The sequence below is a fragment of the Echiichthys vipera genome (genome assembly GCF_963691815.1).
Source record: "Echiichthys vipera genome assembly, chromosome: 6".
Taxonomy (NCBI): domain Eukaryota; kingdom Metazoa; phylum Chordata; class Actinopteri; order Perciformes; family Trachinidae; genus Echiichthys; species Echiichthys vipera.
In genome coordinates, this window is record NC_139831.1 from 10,087,042 (window position 1) to 10,095,202 (window position 8,161).

Sequence of the window (8,161 nt, forward strand, 5' to 3'; positions counted from 1 at the left end):
TTGAAATCTCCTGTGCCCAACCTTGATTGTAGCCAGTGGAGCACATTTTAGAACTTTGTGCTCTGGTCTTGTACTTTTTTGACTTTTGACTATGGGGCTAGGATAGAAGGGATCGTCACTCATGTCTTGCTATGTGAAACTCTCTATAGGGTTTACTATTATCATTTTTAATAACCTGTTGTTATGTGACAATCCCTTTAATGTTTTGTTTCAAGAGAAAAAAAACAAATAAACATTGGTGTTCAACTGAAGCTACAGTAGCGTTTGTTACACAAACACAAAAATTAAAAAAAACATATATGCCAAAATATATTTTATAAATAATTTAAAAATGTATAATGAGAATATTTAATGCTGTGTAGTTATTTTATGAGTAAGTTATACTTGAATTTAACTTGCTTTTGTTCATTTGTCTTTTGCTTTTATATTGAATTGGATTTGTTTTTTTTATTTTTTTGTTTACTGTGTGACCCCTGGCAACTGTTGCAGTCTACCTTGTTGTAAAGAGTTTCTTATTGGTCAGTTCTTGTGCCATCAAGTTTCTGTGTGGGCTACTACAAAATGTTAAAAGACAAAAAAAACAATACAAAAAAAAGCGATAACAGCACCAACATTAGTGTGTCAGTTCAATGAGCTTAGAGTGAGATAGCAAAAGAAACCAAAAAAAGATGCAAACAAAACCTTAAAATTGCAGGATGTTGCTTAATCTTAGTATCTAAGGAGGAGAAAGAACGGCTCCCATTGTTCTTCAAGCTGGTAACAGGGTTCCACCACTTTTGTCTGTCTAATGAGTCGCCTTTGCTTGGGCCCAATCAAGTTTGAAAAAGACTTTTTCAGCCTCAACTGAGGGCATTTGGACACAAAGACTAGCTCTGCTCAGCACTGCTGTCACCCTGTGCCATCTGTGTTCAGTTGATCTCAAAGATAAGGTTGAGACCAGTGGTATAAACAGGGCTCTCCCCTCCTATGAGGAGCACACAACAGACTGGGTGGAATCATGTTTGAATGAGATAAAGTCTTGGAAGAACCGTGTTGCACATCAGCAATGTGGTTTTATGTTGCTTTGCAGTAAACTATGTACAATGTGGAAAAATATGAATGAAAATTGACAAAATGCATACAACAAACTAGATCTTGTAGCTGAATGTTTTGCTGGTCTCACCCATGGCTTCTGGCAACATGAAAATCGGAATAATCACTGAATGTATACAGCAGCTTATAATTAAACTATTAAATGTTCTCTGCTTTGTTTCCTTGTCTTTACTCAACACACGTCAATTTTAAAGTTATTTAATTTTTCTGTAAGGAATTATAAACTATTTTGAAAAGAGCTATTTCATTTTGCAAGTGGTGAAACTTTTTTTGTTTAAACAGTTTCTAAGCTTCAGGCCTCTGGCTGGCCGTTTCTCCTGGCAACGGTCAACAATCTTTCTACAAAGATTGACGCAGCCTTTGTATCCATTTGTCAATAAGCTAACATAGCATTGGTGCACATGCACCATTTGCAAGATCAAACATTTAGTAGGAGCCATTGTAGCCTAATGTTTGTATTTCACTTGGAAACGGAAAGTTAGCTAGCTAGGCTCATTAGCTTCCATTTTCACAGTGGAAGCTACTTAGCCTAGCTAGCTAGTAGTTAACATAAGCACTGATTCCCACAAGGCTAAACTTTGGAAAAGCAGGTTCAAGCTGAGATGAGATCATTCAAAGAGGTGAGTTACAAAAAATCACCAGATGTTGTTATAAAAGGGGAAATTGGCTATAGAGATCAAAACTGTTGATGTTTGCTTCTTCTAGCTTAGCGTGGGGGGTCTATGGCAATTGACTCAGTTTTGTAGCCAGCCTCAAGTTGCCATTCAAAGAACTGCAGTTTTTGGCACTTCTGCATTGGTTTAATTTGTTTGCCCGGAGGTTGCCACCTAGTCCAGATGTGACTCACTGTTTCAGTAGACATGTAGCCCAACCTCAGCACTCCATACGTTTATGTGACGTAAATTACGACACAGAGTAACTAATGTGCTGAGTCATGGGGAAACATACGTTCTCAAACAACAGATGGTACTAAGCAATGGCCAACAATGTTGGCTTCCCAGCTGGTCGACTGCCTGCTTGACACATGGATGTATAAATTTTGTCACCGTTTTGACAAACTACTTTTTGATGGTGATGTGAGAGTCTGAGAACTGTTGTTGGAATGGTAACACTGGATGAAATTAACAGTTTGACTCGAGGCTGGCTCCAACTCTGTATTAATATTCAATGCATTCTCTATTTCTCTTTCCCATTATATCCGAAGCAGACCTCTGGGAATTTTCCAACAAGTGAGGTGAGTGTGCATTAGTGTCTATTTCTGATGGTAGTGCTCTTTTCATTTGCTAGAGTGGGTCACACATGCCATTTTTGAGACATATAACATCTCCAAATGTCTCTCAAAGCAGGACATTGTTGCCTGTCACTGAAACCCACATTCGGCTGGTGTTTAGTGTTCTTTCATGGCCAACAGAATGATGTCATTACAACACCAGATCCCACTTGAAATATTGATTTATTAGTCATCTTTGAGTGGAAGGGTATGAAATAAGTTGAAAGACGAGACAGTCCGATTCTTCCTCTGCTAGTCTGCAACCATTTCTATGACAGTTTCACTCAATAAAAGCTCCACTTTTCACCTCCCTCATACACAGCAGATATTTCTCTTGAGTAAGTTTATATGGATTGATGAGGAGAAGCAGAGAGTAGATGTCGAAAAGGACACATTCCAGCACTGTAGACATAGAAGGGAAATGAGTGAGGGGGAAACACACAGCTGCCCTCTATGATAAGAAAAGGAGGTTGACTTCATTTCTATAATTAATTTGCCATTCCCTCTATACCCTCTGGTGGAGCTAACATGAAAGCTGGTCTGAAAGCGCACTTGCTAACATATCCATTAGTCTATAAGGAGGATCTTGTTTCTTCCAGCTAAGTTCTCATCTCATGGGCAATACCACTATTCTGCCCCATTCATATGAGTTACTCATGCCCTCTCAGTAGTGTTTAGACCCCTGGGTCTCCCTAACAAAACTGCCTGAGCTAAAGGTATATCCAACTGAATGGCAAATTCTGCATTTTCAAGATGCCACTCTCAAACATTAATGTTAAAAACTGACTTAGTAGCACAATAATGCAGTAATTATTTCAAACCTGTATATGAAAAACCTTTGTCCTCCACATCAACAGTATCTCTCAGGCCAAACCTTATTTGCAATGCAGGAACCTTATTTCTAAATCCCCAAAATGATGCTTGACCACACAAATATTAATTACTCCTGATTCATGGTGGTCATGGAGAATATTCTCCATTTTAGGCGAGATTTATATCAAAGGTTACCAGGACACATCCTATTAACATCCTATTAATGTTTAAATTGTGTTTTTGCAAAATGGTGAGAGGGGGAATCAGAGAACAATTAAAATGATTTATTTCTGACACAGACATGCATTGGAAAAAGAGCAGGAGGAGGGCCTGCAGTCTTGCATTCCTTCAATAAAAAATAGTTTGTCGTCAGTTCTTTTGAGTGAGACCCCTCCCCCCACCCCCCGTGACCAACCCCCAATCAGGCGCACTGATCTCTGTCGCTCTAGTGACCTCATTCTTTCAAAAGGACTTGCAGCTGCTCCTGCCTCATTATGACCAACTTCTTTTCACTAACTTCTGGTGGAGGTTTGCCATGGGATTAGATGACAGCCAACAACATGGTTTGATACAGTGCAGAGACATAAATGTCCTGCCTTGCAGTTTTTTTGCAATCTTTCAATAGAAGTTTGCCAAGAAGGATGATAAAATATTCACAGGCTTAATCCAGTCCATAGTTATCAAGAAAATGGGCTGATTCAGTTTCATATTTTGTTTGACGTGGCTGGGAAGTCCGATGGCAGCACCTGCAAATACATTATCTACAATTAATGATTTTTCTCTCCCTAGTCCACTGCAGTTTGCCAAATTCATTTTATTTCAAGCATGCAAATGAGACTCAGACTCTGAGCACTTAAGGCCAACATCTCTTCCCAGATTTTCTTCCACTGAAAAACAGGTGAAGTGATCAATACGTTACAGTCACAACAAGGCGGACCACTATCATGAAAAAAAAGTTTTTACTTTGACAGCTTTCTTTGTAACACAAACTTTAAAATTTAAAACTACTAAGTATCTTCAAAGAAATGATCTATTCATATTTTAGTCTTTGTGCAGTGTTTACATTCTCCCTGGATAAGTTACTAAACAGTTAATTGTTTGTTCCACAGATCCACACCTTTAAGCAAGGCGATTATCATCACTGTTGGAGAGAAATGTTATCGGCCCAGAGGGGGGCTCACCTCGCCCGGTATGTGTCCTCACACCACATCTGCACAGCTCAAAGTCTGGGCCTGCATGGACAACTCTGCTGCAGCCAGTCATTTGAAGGTGGCAAGCTCTAAGAATGAGATAATAGCTCAGAGACCATAGTGTGAAGAAAGTTTGTAGAAATTATTAGGACTCTCAGGGACGTATTTTTCTTGGCCGAAAGGCAAGGCTATCCAAACAAGAAGAATAACCTTTTGTTATAGCTTTTTTATTGTATTGAGGAGGTTAGTCTTTGTCACAATGAGAAGTGGGCCGGTCATTGCTATCAGTAAGAAGACTGATTACCCTCTCCATCTCCCCACCACAACTACATATCTAATAGGCCTGGCCAGTGGCTATTTCCCTTTGTGGTAGTCACAATGGAACTGTGATCGCCAGTGAAATGAGTGGCTCAAACAATAGTCTACATTCACTGAACACTACTGAGCCCTCAGTGAGATGGGGAGCAGTCACATTCCCCCAGCAAGCTTTAATTGGAAGTGATGCTAGACAGATCATATCATAACCATTAGTGATGCCCTGATAAGACTGACCTGGGAGCTGCTCTGTAAAGCCTCTTTGTCGGAGAAGGGTCCGATGAGCCCCAGGACCCCTCAGCCTGCCATCTCCAGCAGCAATCACAGCCTGACCTCAGCCACCTCTCTCAGCCCTTAATGCCCAGGATGCTGGCTCTTGGGCTGTGGAACAGGGGCAGTTGACCTCCCCATCTCTAGAGGATAAAAACGCTGATAGCGGGGACTAGAAATTAAAGATTGTGGCCTTTGAAAGCCTCCATTATTGTCAGTCGAAGCACCACAATGAATCTCAGCAGCCCTCTCTATGGACATGCATTATCGGAGGAGTGATTATTTGACCTAAACTCTCTGCTTGGCAATGATTTATTTTGCCCAGGCACAGGTATGTTTCCTGACCTCTCTACCTTTTGGAGGGCAGCAGAGTGTCAGAAAAAACAGACTTTTGTTGGAAATTGTATAATAAGTTGTAGAAAACATTTCAAGAGTATTATAAGAACCATTTTTTTTATCCAGTTTTGACTTCATCTTGAATATGCCTTTCTGTCTCAGTGGAATGAAGCTTTTTTACAAAAATATACTGGGGACTAAAAAGATTGGATCAATTGTTCCACTGCTACAGTAATTCAGAAAGATGGATTGCAGTCCAAAGTGAGACCAAAATGTGCTGTGAAAAGCTAAAACCGAAAGAGCACTGCACTTCAGATGTCAGTTCTCATGGTTACTAAGGTATGCTCGCAGACAAGAGAGTAGTTTTCTAAAATATGCACTATTTTTGCAAGAGTGAGAGATCTTAATCTTCTAAAGTGTTACCAGCTTCTGTTCTGTTTCCTGTGGTGTTTTGACAATAAACTTACATGTAATTTGAAGATTTTTTGGGGAAATATGAAGTAAGCCAGAGTGTTTTCCAACACCGCAAGGCCTTTTTTCTTCGCATCTAGGGGACTCATGCTTTAACTCAATTTAACTTGCTCTTTTGATCATCTACTATGCATTTGATGACATATTGATTTTAACCTCGTTTTTCTGCTACTACACAACATAATGTTTTTAAGCCAACTGCACAGTTTACACGGTTCAGTGCGTGTTTCTTTGCCTTCAGTTTTCATATGGAGTACCAGGGGAAATGAGGCTTCCATTGTGTGCAGGTAAAGCAGAATGCAACAGAAAATACCCTCATAGAAAGCAGACCTGTAAAACCCAATACTCTGCACACACTGAACTAATTGAGAATAAAGACGAGCACTTTAGTAACACCGCACGCCAGTTTTTGCAGTGACACTGTTTGCTGTAGTTGGCCATCATCAGTAGTCATTCGGCCGATTCAACATGTTGAATTGAACTGTCAGTGGAAGCAGTTATTGAGAGAAAGCTGTCTGACTGCCTAGTAAACCAGTGATTTACTCCATTCAGTGCCTTTTCTCCCTATTATTGTATCTGTCTTTTTGTTTCTTCCTCTACAAGCAAAAGACCACTGTCTGACCATTTGTGACTATAAAGCCAAAGCTGACAATTTAGCTGATAAATGGTTTCTTAAGCATACAGATTAAAAAAGATCAAAGGGAAGTGGTAGGTTCATTTGTTTAGTTTCTCTTCACATTATGAGTTTCAAATTATGAATAGAGACTACTGGGCCAGCTTCAGTATTTTATCTCACCCTGGAGCAGAACGTATGTTAGCTGGCAGGCGGTGGTTGCCCATTTTCTATTTTCAGTCGCAATTGAGTCGACCATGAGGCGATGAAGAGTCTGCTTCTGTCGAAATTAGCTCTTTGAGGTCAGCTGTCAGAAATGTCAGGGCCCTAATAACTTTGTCATGTTTAAGCAACTTGGAACTTGGAAAGGTTGAGACAGTAACCATCTGAACATAAATTTCAACTACGGTGGCTGTCAGCTCTACTTCAAAAAGGGCTGTAAATGAACAAACACATATATAAGATATGGCTACATTTCTCAGCTTTTATTCATTTCCCAACACGGAACACTTCAACGGCATAAAGGAGAATAAAATGTGTCTGTCTGTGATAAACAAAAGTGTCATAAAACACATAGCAAAACAAAGTTATTGCTTTCTTTGCTGTGACCTTGCTTACCTGTGGAAAAAAAACGTTTTTTTCTTTTATACTTCAACACTAATGTATCAGTCCTGCTGATATGCTATTGACAACTACAGTGTTTCCCATGACACTGCAGCCCTGCATATAACCAGTTACCTATGTGATCTACTATGTGGCTGAAAGATATTTGTACAAAAGACATTTGGTGCTTAAAGAAAGATATATTTTACTGCTGGCAGAGCACACAAAGTGATTTAAAGAGTGCAAAGATATAAGGCTGGCAGCTGGAATATAAAAAACACTTGTTTTGTCCTGCATGTCACCTAATTAATTTTCCTGTGATGTGCTATTGTGACAGAATGTGGCTGTTTTTTTCTGAGATACAGCAGAGAACAAAACTGATCCAGAAAATATTGCTTATTTACTATTATAAATGATTCATTATTGTCTTCATTTTTAACACAAAATGTTGCTTTGAGATTGTGATATCAGCCTTTTGTGATTCAGCTGTATTCATGTGACCGCAACAATCCAACAGCAACAATGGAGATTTATGCTAAACTATCCTGCCACAGAATTTCCTCTTTAGATCATAATATGGTATTTATATTGAAGCTATCTTAACAGCATTGTTTCTTTCAAAACATTTGATATTGCAAAATTAGTAGTTTGTAAATGTGATGTTTAGAGGACAGCTTAAGGGATCATTACAATTTTTGTTTTACTCGGGAAAAAAACAGATTAAAAAAAGTTATACTTACCTTATAAATTTAATTTAAAACCTGTTCCTCCTAACAAGTTGTACATCAGCTTCTAATCAACCAGTTTGATTGCAATCTCAGTGCCAACTTAAAATGTTTTCCCTCCTGCATCAAATGTTAGCGATGTGAGGGAGCGTCATCTGTTTATGTATCTTTACAATATCCATTGATACCCACTTTACATATGAACTCACAAAAAAAATGAATCCAATGTTAACATATTTACATATGCATAATATTTACAGACTAAGACTTAAGTAAACAAATGTGTTTGTACTCATAAGAGGCAGTGGCAAAAAAAGGGTTGAATGGTTTTTACTATTCTGCAGAGAAGAATGAGAGATTACTCAGCGAGCTGAAATTGGAACGGTGTTTAGAGTGCATGCCACATATTGTTCTGTATGATATTTAAATCTCTGAACAAAAGTGAATGGCTTGCCTGGAGCTT

At 38.9% G+C, this 8,161-nt stretch overlaps 1 protein-coding gene across 2 annotated transcripts in view; it reads left to right on the top strand.

The window, feature by feature from the left end:
• pcdh19 (protocadherin 19) overlaps window positions 1-1,069 on the top strand; it is a 55,064-nt gene extending 53,995 nt beyond the window's left edge. For both annotated transcript variants that reach the window (XM_083915939.1, XM_083915940.1), the window contains exon 5: window positions 1-1,069. This exon is cut by the window's left edge and continues 1,388 nt beyond it. The gene's annotated coding sequence lies outside the window, so the exon portion shown is untranslated.
• The last annotated feature ends 7,092 nt before the right edge of the window (window positions 1,070-8,161 follow it).